This window comes from Mus caroli, chromosome 9 (assembly GCF_900094665.2).
Source record: "Mus caroli chromosome 9, CAROLI_EIJ_v1.1, whole genome shotgun sequence".
NCBI classification, from domain to species: domain Eukaryota; kingdom Metazoa; phylum Chordata; class Mammalia; order Rodentia; family Muridae; genus Mus; species Mus caroli.
This window is the reverse complement of record NC_034578.1, coordinates 94,666,264-94,681,736: the sequence shown is the minus strand read 5'-3', so window position 1 is coordinate 94,681,736 and position 15,473 is coordinate 94,666,264. Positions and strand designations below refer to the sequence as shown.

At 43.0% G+C, this 15,473-nt stretch overlaps 1 protein-coding gene across 2 annotated transcripts in view; it reads left to right on the top strand.

Moving 5' to 3' along the window:
• Pik3cb (phosphatidylinositol-4,5-bisphosphate 3-kinase catalytic subunit beta) overlaps positions 1 to 15,473 on the top strand; it is a 104,077-nt gene that overhangs the window by 13,620 nt on the left and 74,984 nt on the right. For both annotated transcript variants that reach the window (XM_021171807.1, XM_029481349.1), the window contains exon 2: positions 4,064 to 4,165. The gene's annotated coding sequence lies outside the window, so the exon portion shown is untranslated. The remainder of the gene's footprint in view (positions 1 to 4,063; positions 4,166 to 15,473) is intronic.

Below are 15,473 nucleotides of genomic sequence, written 5' to 3'. Positions count from 1 at the left end.
CACAAACATTTCCTGCTGTTGTTTGACTATGAGACCCTACTTAGTCCATAATTCCATATGTGTAGACCAGGCTGGCCTCAGGCTTGCAGTGACCTTCCTCCTGCCTCTTGCATGGCAGGAGAGCAGGCTTTCAACACTGTGTGGCAGTGAAGGTAAATACTAAAATCAGTTTTAATTACAATTCAGTAAAGTCAGTTTATAGAACCTAAATGATAAACAAACTTCTTGGGTCCCAAATTCTTCTCTTTCATTTTGAAATAGGGCTCTCTATGTCTCCTAGGTTTCAAACACCACAGTCGTGCCTCCGCCACCTGAGAACTGAGGTTGCAGCTGTGGCCACCACATCTGGCTTCCTACTCTTCTGACTGCTACCCCTTTTACTCCGTGTAGAGTGGGCTGCTTGTTCTTTCTCTTTGGGACTTCTTTTCATTCAAGACACTTTTGTGTGGCCCCTACTGTATAAGCATATGAAATAGTTATGCAAAATCAAAGATATATTGATAGTAATAAGTTTTTAAAAATAATTCTTTGGCATATAGTTATTTTTCTCATGTATTAAAGATAGAAACAAAATTTCATATTAACAGGTGGATATGCTTGCTAACTTTTAATGTCAGAAATATGTACAGGGCCACTTTAAACGCTACTGAAAATCATAATCTAATCCTAAGCCAAAAATCTATATAGCCATTTTTGTTTATGAAACCTGAGCCAGAAACTCAAAAAACGACTTTAAAAATCATGCCCCACCCCCGCCAGCTGTATATACATGAAAAATATATTCTGGTGATACGTTACCTAAAGAGAACTTTTGTTTTGGTTTTTAAAACAGGACTGTCCTAGAACTCTCTATGCAGACCAGACTGGTCTCAAACTCAGAGATCCACCTGCCTCTGCCTCTCAGTGCTGGGATTAAAGGTGTGCGTGTGTTAGTGGCCCCTGGGGACCGAATAGAACATTTCAACACAATCTAAAGATACAGGAAATGGTGCTTACATGCTGAGGAGTAAGGGGAAATAACAACTGAAAGTGTTTGCTTTCCATACTGAAATCATTATGTGTATGAGAGCAGAGAGCCTTGTGTCTACAGGGAAAGAATTCCCAAGCCGCAGTAGTGGTGGACAGGAGCAGAGATGGTCAAGGTGGCACGATGACCATGGTTGCTTTCCAAACCAAGGTTGCGGCAGTCCCGATTCAGTGCAGCACAAGCTGCGGACACATAGGGATCCACTAGGTCATTTCCAATTAATCCTTGGTGGTTCCATGGCCATAGACATTTCACTGTTGCCAGTTTTTCTGTGATCCTCAGAAAAAACCCTATATGGAGCCATAACCCCCAATTTAAGAAACTGGGGTCTAGAGTTGGAGAGATGGCTAAGTGGTTAAGAGCACTGGCTGTTTTTCCAGAGAACCCTGGTTCAGTTCCCAGCACTTAGTACATGGCAGCCCACACTATCTGTAACTCCAGTACCAGGGCTTCTGACACCCTCACACAGATATACATGTCGGCCTTTAAAACACCAATGAGCATAAGATAAAGATAACATTTTTATTTTTGTACATATTTGTACATATATATGTATGTTTACATGTGCATGTACACACACACACACACACACACTTGAGTTCTAGAGAATTTTGTTAAAATCTTATTCCTAGCTTCCTATGTTTAAAAATAGGTAAATTTCAGCTCATTATAGTAAGCAGGCTATATTTCACATGATAAATTGGACAAAAGTAAGAGGGAATGGGGACAGTTGTGTTTGTGGCATATGTGTGTGTACATCCTCGTGTTTATTCAAATGTGTATACATGAAGAGTTCAAAGTCATTGTAGGCTATGTGAGACACTGCTTTCAAAAACCAAGAAGAAGGAAGAGTGTATGGAGAAAATAAAGTTAAGCCTATTGTTAGTGCGTGCCTGGAAGCCGAGGTTGGGAGCCACTTGGGAGGTTGAGGCAGGAAGACTGAGCTAGAGGAGTATTGAGCTACTGTCTTGTTTTGTTTTGTTTTTGTTTTTCGAGACAGGGTTTCTCTGTGTAGCCCTGGCTGTCCTGGAACTCACTTTGTAGACCAGGCTGGCCTTGAACTCAGAAATCTGCCTACCTCTGCCTCCCAAGTGCTGGGATTAAAGGTGTGCGCCACCACGCCTGGTTTTGAGCTAATGTCTTACAGAAGGTAAAATGGAGAGAGATAGCCAGTTGGTAGGGGCTGGGAGATTTTCTAGGGAGGCACTGGGGTCAATCTGATTTGTTGGTTTTGTTTTTTTTGTTTTTTTTTTTTTTGGCATCTCATTGTAGCTCAGACTGGTTCCAAATTCACTATGTAATTGAGGATGACATTGAAATCATAATAATTCCCCTGCCTCTACCTAAGTCCAATGATTACAGGTGTATTGTACCAGGCTGGGCAAATAATACTTGTCCATTTAATAGACTTAAGAGAGAGTTAGTGTCTTTTTCTTTTTTTAAAGGAATTTATTTATTGTTATTATTTTTCTTCTTGCTCTGGCCCTGCTCGCTCTGGTTCCACTCTCTCTGGCCCCGCTCTCTCCAGCCCTAAGATTTATTTATTGTATGTGAGTACACTATAGCTGTCTTCAGACACAACAGAAGAGGGCATCAGATCTCATTATGGATGGTTGTGAGCCATCATGTGCTTGGTGGGATTTGAACTCAGGACCTTCAGAAGAGCAGTCAGTGCTCTTAACTCTGAGCCATCTCTCCAGCACCCCCAGCCCCCTTTTAAGACAAGGTCTTACTGTGTAGACCAGGCTGGTCTCAAATTCAGAGATTCAATTATCTCTGCCTCAAGGTGCTGGGATTAAAGACATATGTCACCAAACCTTGAATTAGTGCCTTAAGTGTGGCTGACACCATGGGCATGTCAGGCTCCTTACTTGAGGAGGAATTGTGCTTAATCTAATGCTAAGCCATCTCTGTCTTGAAATTCCTCATTTTTGAATGAGTAGCCCTGCATCATTCATTGATTCATTTGTTTGGAGACTGGGTCTCTGTAGCCCTGCCTGGCCTCAGACTCACAGAGATCCATGTCCTCCTGCCTCCTGGGTTCTAGGATTAAAGGTGTGAGCCACCATGCCTGCTTTACTTATTAAAGTTTTAAAAGTTGTATCTTTAGTTAGGTTTTCTCCTGTCGTCATCAGGTGCCCGCAGAGGCCAGAGGGGTTTGATTTCCTCAGAGCTCGACTTAGCTGCCTGGTGCGGGTACTGGGACTCAAACTTTTTGGGTTCTTTGGAAGAGCAATACTAGAAATTTTTTTCTCCAGCCCCAAAATTCTTATAGAGATAAGAGATTTACATTTAGAGTTAGCCAGTTGGACTTTGCGGATCTCAGTTGTGACAGTATCCAGAGAATCCTAGTCCGGAGACAGTTGAACGGATGCTGCCTTCCTCCATTAGGCTGAACTCAGGGTGTTGACCTGGGTGATATCAGTGTGAACACAGCTTTCACATCCTGTTTGATCTGGTGTTTGGTTGGCCTGATGTCTTCAGAGAGCATAAGTGTCATTGTTATCTTCTCTCAGTGGTCAGAAGACATGTCATGACCACTAGTCATGATCACTTAGCCTAGTGGTTAAGCTTCCTTCTGTGAGATGACTGTCCAAGGCCTCTGGAGCTATGATGGTAATGGGCCACCAGAATGGACACAGACAGACAGGTAAACTCTGTCCAGTCTGTGTTCTGGTCCTCTACACTTTTGTTTGGGTTTAGACATATTTCCTTGTAGAACATTTCTTTTGAGACAGGGCTTTACTGTATATCCCTGGCTGGTTTGAGGGCTCTTGCATTTCTATTTTTTACTACATTCTATATAAATTATTTACTTAGATTTGATCTTGAATATGTACACACACTAGTAAATTCCCAAAGCTGAGAATATTGGAACATAGATCCTAAACATCGTAAGTTTTTAACCTTGGTAGATCTTTGAGCCAGTGTGTTAAACTGTGTGTGCTGTAAACAATCAAGTGACACACGGGGAGGGAACACTTAACACTGTCCATTCTGATTAAAACTGTCTGTCTCCAACCTTTTATTTTGCAGTTCATCTTCTAAGCTGAAAAAGTCTTCCATGAATAATTCACATTTAAAAATAAGTTATATCATATATTCCTAGAAGACTGAAATGGGGGCTGTTATTTTGAGGTAAGTGTCCAATTTTGTAGATTTTATTTCTTAGTCTTTTACAAACTTGAATATAGAAGGAAAGTATGAATATTGGTTAGCTTCTAATTATTTTTTTCTAAATATTTTCTAATCTCATGGTTTGTATTTTGAGTCCCTAAACCTCACTTTAAGGCAGGCTGAGATTTAGGGTTGCGTAATTCAGAGGGCTTGTTTGTGTGCTTGCTTGCTTGTTTGCTTGCTTGCTTGCTTGCTTCTGTTTGTTTGATATTTTAGTCCAGGCTGCTCTGAAATTGACTGTAAAGCACAGACTGGCCTGGAACTTGAGCTCCTTCAGTCTCCAGAGTACTGGGGTCACAGCAGTGAGACTAGTACTAGATGAAGGTGATTCTTATTATTGTTGTTATTGGTTTTGGGGGACAGGGTTGCTCTGTGTATCCCTGACTATCCTTGAACTTGCTGTGTAGACCACGCTAGCCTCAAGCTCACAGAGCCATGCCTACCTCTGCCTCCCAAGCATTGGGATAAAAGGCAGGTGCAGTGTTGTGCCTGCCTTACTATTGGTTTAAATAAAGATTTCTCAGGTGATGGCATTGCTGAGAGCACAAAACCTCCTAGCCCAGATGACAAAAGCAAAGCAGACAGACTGCTGTTACTTACCTATGAGGTTGAACACTTCTTTTTAAATGTTATGTGTATCAGTGCTTTGTCTAAATGTGTCTCCATCATATGTGCAGTGTTTTCCGAGGCCAGAAGATTTCAGGCCCTCTAGAATTGGGAGTTATAGCCAGTTGTGAGCGACCATGTTAGGGTGGGATTGCACTTGGGACCTCTGGAAGAGCAGCAAGTGCACCTGTCCTGACCTCTGAGCTGTTCCTCAGCCTCCAGGTTTGGACATTTCAGGAGCTGGGTGGTTTGTACTGATTCATTACCCTTTCTCGTGCATGACAGTACTGGGACATGAAGGGTGGGGCGGGCTCCACCAACAGCCCCAACTCTACCCATTTTTTTATTTTATGTGTGTGGGTGCTTTGCAGGCATGTATGCCTGTGCAACACTTGCACGCTTGCTGCCTGTGAAGGCCAGAAGAGGGCATCAGACCCCGTGGAATTGGAGTGATGCAGTTGTAGCTGCTATGTAGATTGCTGGAAATTAAGCCTGGGTCCTCTGGAAGAGTCGCTGGTGCGCTTAACCACTGAGTCATCTCTCCAGCCCCATTTATCTGTTTGTTTTGTTTTGGGACAGAGTCTCACTCTTGCTGTGCCTGGAATGGTCTGGAACTAGCTTAGACTAGACGGGCTTCACGATCAAATCTGTCTCTGCCTCCTGAGTGCTGGGGTTAGAATTGTGCACCATTTATGCCTGGCTGACAGGGTTTTGAACAATCAAATTAGGGAAAATTTGAAGAATGATCAGAGTGAGTCAGGGAGAGTAATAAAACACATGATATGAACGTGGAGGGGGAATACCAGGAGTGGAAGGGAAGAATGATCAACGTGGGGCTGGTTATTCATTTGAAATATGGGCTCATTTTGTAGCCCAGGCTGGCCTCAACCCAGGGCTATTTTCCTGCCTCAGCTTCCAGAGTGCTGCAGTCAGACATGTATACCACCATGCCCACGAGCAGGGCTAATGTAATTTTCTAGGCACTACAGGTTTAATCCAGTATTTCACCATGCTAAGCACACATTCCACCATTAAGGACACCTGCTGTGGAGTGCAGCTATTAGACTTTCCTTGGAAAATGAATATTTGACAGTTGTTTTCTTTTTGTGGTTTTGGTTTTTGTTTATTGAGACAGGGTCTCATGTAACATAGTCTGGTCTCTAACTCTTTCTGTATGAGACTGACTTTGAATTCCTGATCTTTCCCAAGTGTTGGGATTAGAGGCCTATGTACTACCATGATTTGGACTTTTTGAGTTAGGAACATTCTGTCTTCCCCTCCCAAGTGCTGTGATTATAGGCAGGTAACCACCAAGCCTGGCACTGATCTGTCTTAATGTAAAAGGTTATGTGTTTTGTCAACAGAGTGGCCCGATCTCAGCTTGCCTGCCAGAGTTCAGGGAAGCTGGTGCTGCCTGCAGTTTTCCTTCATTGCTCAAGGATCCTTCTCATTAATATGTACTGGATGTCTATGCAGTTGCAAATGATGTTCATAAAAATATTGAGTGTCTGTAGATCTGGTCCTTTGACAGTGCATTGGCAATGTGCGTTTTGCTTTTACTCAGAACATAGCTGGTCAGATCGTCATGTAGTTTGCCATAGACAGACAGGGTACTGTGAAAGCTGTGACTGTCTGCATAGCATGACCTTTCAAAACTGTTTTTTTTATGTTGCCAGAATCTCATTTAGTCTTTTGATAGGCACACGATAGAGGAAGTAGTGGACAAAGGGCAGTATAAATGGCTGCCTTGTTCTCAGTGCAGTTTTCTAGTGGAAGAGAGTGTCAAATAGTTGTGCTCCTATATACATATTTTTATGTGAAAGCTTAGGTTAAGACAGTCTTAAAAATAATAATAATAACTTATTAGTGTGTGAAAGTGTGTGTGTGTGTGAGAGAGAGAGAAAGAGAGAGAGCGAGCGAGCGAGAGAGAGAGAGAGAGAGAGAGCACGCGAGCGAGCACACTCATGTATTCAGAGGACAATTTGACCAGTTGGTCCCCTCCTTCCACCTTTATGTGGATTTCAGAGCTCATCTTTACCTGGTACTGTGAATACCTTTGCTTGCAGAATCATGTCTCCAGTCCACGTTGGTTTGTTTTAGATTTATTTTATTTTCTACGTATGGGTATTTTGCTCCCATGTATAGTCTGTACACCACATTTGTACCTGGTCAACAGGTGTGGAATTCCCTGAAACTGGAGTTATATAGCTAGCTGCTATGTAGGTGCTGGAAATTGAGCCTGGGTCCTCTGTAAGAAGACGTGCTCTTAACTGTTGAACCATCTTGTCAGCCTCAAAGAGTTTTTTTGTTTTTTTGTTCTTTGTTTTTAAATGTGTGTGTCTGTGTCCGACTGTGTGATTGTGTGAACACATGTCTGGGAATCTGTAAGCCTTTCTGCACACATGCCAGCCAGAAGATGACTTTGGGTCTTCTCTTACCAGTCTCAACCTGTTCATTTGAAACATAGCCTTTTCCTGAACCTGGGCTCCCATTTTCACAGCTAGCCTGAAAGCCACCAAGCCAGGCAGTCCTTTACACCCGCCCTCAGCATAGATGGGGTACTGGTATACGGTAACGCCTGGCTTGTTACATGGGTGCTGGGATCTAAACTCCGGCCCTTATAATTATTTAGGAAGTGCTCTTTTCCAAGGAGACATCTTTCCAGCCCCAGCATAACATGTAGGATCTATTTACGTGTAATTTTATAGATTGAGTTTCCTAATCTGAAATGCTCTGTAATCCAGACTTTGTGTGTATGTGGTCTTGAACCCAGAGCCTTTTAGGAGCTCAGGTACTATTTATAGTGTTGTGAGCAACAATTAGCAGGATACATAGCCTTGCTATAGTCCATAATGTGTCTTCTGCCTTAAGATGTAGAGGTAAAGACAAAAGTTATAACAAGCAGCTGGGTAGGTGGATGGTAGGAGCTTAGCGGGAACAGTGCAGGGAGAGTGCAGCTTCAGGGAGCAGAGCCTTCTGTCCCTCAGTAGGTAACACTAACATCCAGCCCACAGGCTGAGAGACTGGAGAATGAGTTCCCATCACATGGCTCTTCAAGCCAGGCTTTGCATTTGCTCTCTCGGTCAAATTATGCATGCACAAAAGGGGAAGGGGCTCAGCATTTAAAATGCTCACTGTGCAAACAGCAAAGTAGACCCCAGAACCCAGTAAATGCTGGGTAAACTTCTCACTCAGCTTGACTGTAATTCCCACACTTAGAAGGTGGAGCTAGGATCCCCTGAGTAAGCTGGCAGGCTAGATTAGCCAGACTGTGAGCTCTGGTACAACTGTAGAGACCCTGCCTCAGTGACTGTGATGAAGAACAATGGGAGAAGACTTACCTCAGACTCCATATATACACATGAGCACCTACCCGGGTCATTATCATCACTTCCTCTGCTTCCTAACCCTTTGCAAGAGACGCTTTACTGAACTTTAATCTCCTTAGGATGTTTTTATATCTTTATGATCTTGATGATCTAAAAATAATTTTTCCTTCCTTCCCTCCTCCCCCTCCTTTCCTTTTTTCTTTTTCTTTTTCTTTTTCTTTTTCTTTTTCTTTTTCTTTTTCTTTTTCTGTTTTCTGGAGACAATCTCAATTGTGTAGCCTCAGATAGCTATGGACTCCACTGTCTTTAAACTCAAGGAGATGTGCCTGCTTCTGCCTCCTGAGTGTTGCTATGTGTCACCATTCCCAGTGGTTTTGATTTCACTTTGTTGTGGTTTTTTTTGTTTGTTTTTAAGACACGGTTCTACTTTGTAACCGAGCAGGACTGGCATCTATTTGTGACTTGGAATTAGCAGTGACGGTCCCTTCTCAGCCTCCTGACTCAATATGCCTATCTCTAGTGATATTTTAACTGTTATTTATAGTTAAGTAAATTCAGTCTCATGGTATGTGTCCTTTTGCTATTTTCTCCTCCCCTACCCCTCCTTTTTAAAAATCGAGACAGTGTCTCATTATTTCAAACTGGCCTGAAACTGAGTAGCAATTCTTCTGTCTCTGCCCACTGATTACTATGGATACAGATGTGGCTCCTATGCCTGGCCCTTTTTATTTCTGTTAACAGTGTTTGTGAGGTTCATTAATGGTGGTGTATATAGTTGTATTTAATTATTTTTCCATATTATAAAACATTCAGTTTCTTGTTCTATTAGTGTATGTTTGAGTTGAGACTTGTTTTGGTTATTATGAAAAATTTTAGCTTAAATGTTCACATACCTCTATTCTTGGGTAAGAGTGTCACAGAATAAAGAGTAGTGAGCTTTGATGTTCTGTTTAGAAAGATTTGAGTTAGTTTGTTCACCTGCTGACAGTGATCTGTGAATATCAAGGTTTTATTTCTTTTTATCATGTTTTTTTAAAAATTTTATTTTATTTATACGAGTACACTATGGCTATCTTCAGACACACCAGAAGAAGGCATCAGATCCCATTACAGATGGTTGTGAGCTACCATATAGTTGCTGGGAATTAAACTCAGGATCTCTGAAAGAACAGTTAGTGCCCTTAATCATTGAGCCATCTTTCCAGTGGGTTTTGTTTCATTGTTTTGGTTTTTATTTTGAGACAGACACTGTAGCTTTGGCTCAGTCAGACCCAATTGCCTCTACTTCCCATGCTGGGCTCGAAGGTTTGGGCATCTGCTGCCTTGATTGCCGTTTTAATCTTCATGTTTTTGGTGAATAATTATATTAAGCACTCTTACTATATGCTTTTGGGTTATTTGGGCTTTTGTAAATTTCTGCTTATTGTGATGTTTATGTTGGATTCATATTTCGTACATATTCCCTTTCACATTGGAACTTCTCAGTACTATAAATTGTGTGCTTTGGCTCATGACCAGTTGAAGTTAGGGTTTGATTAAGCTATATCCCTATCCCTAAACCGTGCTTTATTTAATCATTTTGTACTCACCTGTTGACTGTTCTTCATTCTTCTCCTGGTCATGTACGTCAAGGGGACATCTTGTACCTAGCATCTTGCTGACATTCTGCTCCTGTTCTCTGCCTTCCTGGGTTCCAGGCTTAAGGGCCTTGCAGTTCTTAAAATATGCAAGGCTTCTGATGTCTTTTCTCTCTGCCCAGTTTCATGTCTGCCTTATGTCAGATTCATATTCATTGCGCCTCTGCAGCTGTTTGTGAAAACAGTAATTCTCCGAAGGTGCTAAAAGGGGGAGAGCCATCAGCCATCGCTATGTTGGTTTCCATGGGCGGTGGGTGCTTTAAGATGCAGTGTGCAAAGTAATTAGCAGAGAGAAAAGCTGGAGTCGGCAGTGAGGGCTTTGCTAGCTTCATGGAGGTACTCTCTCCACTCTTCCTCGGGGTTCTGTTTACCGTTTGGACAGAGAAGGAAGAGATTTGATACTGAACCACCTGTGACTAATGATAATGAGTTTTAGTTATAGCCTTGCGACTGTGTGTGTTTGAGTAGTGAAGACCACTTGTAACAGACTGAAAATGAATGATGACCCAAATGCAGTAGACTCTCCTTGTGTTTTCATTTAAGAAGCAGTTGTTGGTACAGAGTGCTCTCAGGCTGCTGTTGTCACTGTTGTAAGGAGAATGAGATGACGCAGGTGGTCATCCTACAGACCCCGGATCTGAGGTTGGCACAGTCATTTCCACTCATTCCAGTGGAGTGGAGAGACCTGCGTATACTGCCACAGTGACTGCACAGGTAGCTGGAATGTATGGCTTACCTGGTGGCCCACTGTGGCCCACAATTCCAAGTCTGTCACAGTAGTGACATTGATATCTTATTTCTTAGGCCTCAGTCTCTGTCCTGTATGGTGTCCTGTCCCCCTGTTCCTCTCCCCTACCCCATACTTGGACTAAAGGTGAACACCACCAAAGGCCTTACTTTTAAAATTTAAGATATCGAATCCATATGTCAGGGGTGGTGAGGCAGCTCGGTAGGTGAACGTGCTTATCAGTAAGCCTGAGACCAACATGGTGGAGGGAGAAAATCAACTCTCACAGGTTCTCCTCTTTTACACATGTAATATAATGTACATGTCTGCCCTTTCCCCACTTGCTCACACAAAAACAAATATAATTTAAAAAGTGAGGAAAAGGATGTTTAAGAATGTATATTCTCGCTGGGCGTAGTGGCGCATGCCTTTAATCCCAGCACACAGAGGCAGAGAGGCAGGCGGATTTCTGAGTTTGAGGCTAGCCTGGTCTACAAAGTGAGTTCACAGGACAGCCAGGGCTACACAGAGAAACCCTGTCTTAACCCCCCCCCCCCAAAAAAAAAAGAATGCATTTTCTCAAGATTTATAGCAGCGAGCTTTTCCTTAGTGATTAAAGGCCAAGTGTCTCCCAGAATCTTTACCCACATCCCATGGTATAGAAATTTACTCTGTAACAGGCAGTCCTTACAAGTTCTACCCATATTTCGTGGGAACAAAATACCCATGTAAGAAGTTACAGAGACAAAGTTTGGAGATGAGATGGACGGAAGGACCATGCAGAGACTGCCCCATACCGTAATCAATCACCAAACGCTGACACCATTGCATATGGCAGCAAGATTTTGCTGAAAGGACCCTGATATAGCTGTCTCTCGTGAGGCTATGCCAGTGCCTGACAAATACAGAATTGGAGGCTCAGAGTCATCTATTGGATGGAACACAGGGCCCCCAATGGAGGAGCTAGAGAAAGTACCCAAGGAGCTGAAGGAGTCTGCAACCCTATAGGAGGAACAACAATATGAACTAACCAGTACCCCTTGAGCTTGTGTCTCTAGCTGCATATGTAGCAGAGGATGGCCTAATTGGCCATCATTGGGAGGAGAGGCCCCTGGTCTTGCAAAGATTATATGCCCCAATACAGGGGAATACCAGGGCCAGGAAGCGGGAGTGGGTGGGTTGGAGAGCAGGGGGGGGGAGGGTATAAGGGACTTTTGGGATAGCGTTTGAATTGTAAATGAAGAAAATATCTAATAAAAAAATGAAAAAAAAAAAAAAGAAATTCAGGCTGTAACAGGTGGTCCTTACTAGCTCTGTTATCACAGTCAAGCTTTTGAAGTTCACTAGCTTTTCCCAGATCCTAGATGCAGGCTTTATCCTGGAGCCAGGCATGGCAGCCCATACTGTAATCTCAGTACTCAGGAGGCTGAGGCAGGAGGACTGCTGCTAGTTTGAGGTTAGCCAGCAATGCACGCTAAGACACTGTCTAAAAAGAAAATATAGAAACGAGACTTCATTATGATTCTATAGCAAATAGAAGTTATAGCATGTATAGTTCTGAGATTATGCATTTGTGCACGCTGGTAAACATATTGGTACCACAGCTGGTTTTGAAGTAATAAGAACTGGTTCAAATAGTCTGTGTTCTTTAGGAAGCATGACTGTTTTATTTATTTATTTATTTATTTATTTATTTATATTTTAGTTTTTGACACAGCGTCTTGCTGTGTAGCCTCAGCTTACCTGGAATTCATGTGCAGACAAGGCTGGTCTCTTGCCTGCCTCTGCTTCTGGAATGCTGGGATTAATGATATGCACACACACACACACACACACACACACACTTGTATGTGTGCACATGCATGAATACATGAGGGTGGGGACAGAGAAAAGAGAAGAGATGAGAAGAGACGAGACAAGACTGACTCATTTGCATGAAAGCTACGCTGATTCCTTCAGAGGAGCCTACCTCCACTGCCCAGCCATGCTTGCTCCCAGCAGCCCTTCCAGTTCATCTTACCATCCTGCTTCCTTGGGAAGTTCAAGCAAATGCTCTATAGTCCTCCTTCCCATCGGTCACCCTGATCCTTGTGGTTGAGGCTCCTGTAGGCTGAGGTGCACATCACTCCAGTGAGCCATCTCAGCCACATTTCTTCATATAAGGAATGCTGCCCAGTAGAGGTGGAACAGACCTGACTGACAGTTCACCACTCAGCAGACATAAGTGCTCTGTGCAGGCGAGATGCAGACTGCTTGGTGTCTTATTTTTAAATTTTGTTTCTTATATGTGTGGATGAATGTCTGTGTACCATATGTGTGTAGTGCCTACAGAGGCCTGAAGAAGGCATTGGATCCCTGGGAATAGAGTAACATGGTTGTGAGCTGTCTCCATGTGGGTGTTAGAAATTAAACCCAGGTCCTCTCCAGGAGCAGCCAGTGCTCTTAACCACCTAGCCATCTCTCCAGCCCCAGTATTTTATGTTTTAGATCTGATCTTTCCTCAATACAGTGTGCAGTGTGCCTTTAATAGAGTGACTATTTAGTAAATACTAATTGGACTCAGGACCTTATCTTGCTAGGTAGGCATTCCACCTCTGAGCCTCATCACTAGCCTGTCCTCCTTTTTGCTCAGTGCCTTGCACTAAATGAGTTTACTGTGTCCTCTGAAGAGAACAGGCAGTGCATGGGGACTCCAGTGACAGATGCCTCTTTATTATCTTTAGTTCCCTACTCTCCTTTTGCTGTCAGTAATAAGGGCAAAACAAAGCTACTACAAAATCCATTTTGTTACTCATGTCCAGATATCTTCAAAGGAAAATTGTCATCAAAGGCACAATCAAAACAGAAAAATTCTCTGCAAACCAAAGTTAAACTGTATGCTAAAGAATAGTAAGTCCTGAGATGGCTGTGGATAAAGCCAGTGTGTATAGCTTGCTCTTTTACACTGTATGTATTATCACTTATTTTCAGGATGACAGCAGACAAATGGTTAAGAGGTCTAGAGCCCATAGTAGAGCTTTTCCTACAGCTGAAGCTATTTAAAATTCTTCTCCTGTTGCTATTTGCCATCCAGATGGCTGTCTGGCCCTGGTTCAGTTCCTAGATGTGAGGCCGATGGTTACTCAGTAGCACCGCCACACACGTGTATGGTGGGCTCATGACTCTCTGTCACAGCGTTTACATGTGAGTGTCTTCTGCCACACAGAGTCCTTGCTGATTGTCATGGTACATGGTGGGGGTACACCTAGGGAGGGCCCCATCTGCTCAGAGAAGGGGAAGGGAGGATGGGGCAAGGATTGTGGGAGGAGCAGTGAGCAGGATGTAAAGTGAATAATTAAAAAATAATAATAATTAAAAAAAAAAAGAACCAGGGATCCTTGGAAGACTTGCTAACATTCAAAAGAGCCCACTTAGAAGCCTGTCAGACACAGCCTTCGGAGTAAGGAACAGAAGCCAACCAGCACTCAGACACTGAAACTTCTGAAAAGTTTCCTTTTGTATTGATGAAGACTTTTCCAGCCTTTTGGGGTTATTCTGTCCCACATAACCAGCTGGTCATGGTGACATACACCTTTAATCTTGGGAGGCAGAGGTGGGCACATCTCTGAGTTCCAGGATAACCAGGGCTTATGTAGAGAGACCTTGTGTCAAAACAAAACAAAAGTAGTAATGGTAGAACTAAAAACTCAAATACATGTTGTTGTTTCTGAGACAGGTCTTTGTGTAGACCAGGCTGGCTTCAAACTCGCAGAGATCCACCTGCCTCTGCCTCCCAGGGCTTGGGATTACAGAGGTGCACCAGAACGCCCAGCTTCTTTCTGCCCCTTCACTAAATCCACTTGCACTCTCCTCATCCTCTCCTTATCGTCCGTCCATCTCCTAGGTCCCATGTGGGCCCTCATGCCAGTCAGGGTATGGAAAGCTATAGGAACCATGGCGGCTAAATACTCAGTAAGAGGTTTGGCTTTTGTTTTGAAAATACTTCAGCAAAACTGTAGTAGATGATGCTTGTGTCTGGACTTAGGTCCCTGTTGTCTGTGTCTTTTACCAGTACAGACTGTTCTAGCTGAGCATGCTAGAGGCTTCTTAGCCATGACTGCTGTAGATCCTGTGATTTGGCTTACAGATTAACGACCTACTCTTGTTACAAGGCTTTTCATTCACAAATAGGAAAAAAGTCATGAATACTTGTCCCTTAGATAAGTTTTAAGGGAAGACATGTGTCACAAGGCAGAATTTCTGGGATGTACACAAGCTGCAGGAGTGGCCTAGTATTCGAATTCACAAGATAAAGTGCCCTTGTAATGGGAGGAAGAGTCTGTAGTAGCCTTTGCCATTCCTTCTGGGCATTTGCAGCCGCATCCCGTGAGTTCTAAGCAGTTGTAAAGCAGTTATGTGAATTGTGTTTGTTTTGGTCAGAGGAATTTAATTTTAAGGCACACCCCTCACTTGGCCTTCTTTACTGTGTATGTGGGTGTTAACAGTGCTCATGAATAGACTCTTCCCACTCTCACTCAGGTTTGGGAACAAGCTCAGGGTACCATGCTTGCAGGGCAGATTCCTTGCCTGCCGAGCCCTCTTGCTGTCTTGTCATTCTGGCCTCTTGTTTGAACTGATTTTGAATTGTTAATCCACAGTGAATGATCACAACAGCAGTAATGGGGCAATTCAGATTAGTGAAAGAAAACTGTGATAGATGAAGTAGAAATGCCCTTGCTGAGACCCACAGCATCCCATCCAGATTGTTCCCCAAGAAACGAAACATCTCCAAGACATGCTGCTCTAACCGCAGTGCTTGTCTAAGTCAGGAGAAGGCTACAGGTGGGCAGGTTCTGTGAGTTCCAGGACAACCAGGGCTATGTAGAGAGACCTTGTGTCAAAACAAAACAAAACAAAAAGTGATAATCATAGAATTAAAAACTCAAATATATGTTTAAAAACGTAAAATCAGTCTTTTTTTTTTTTTTTTT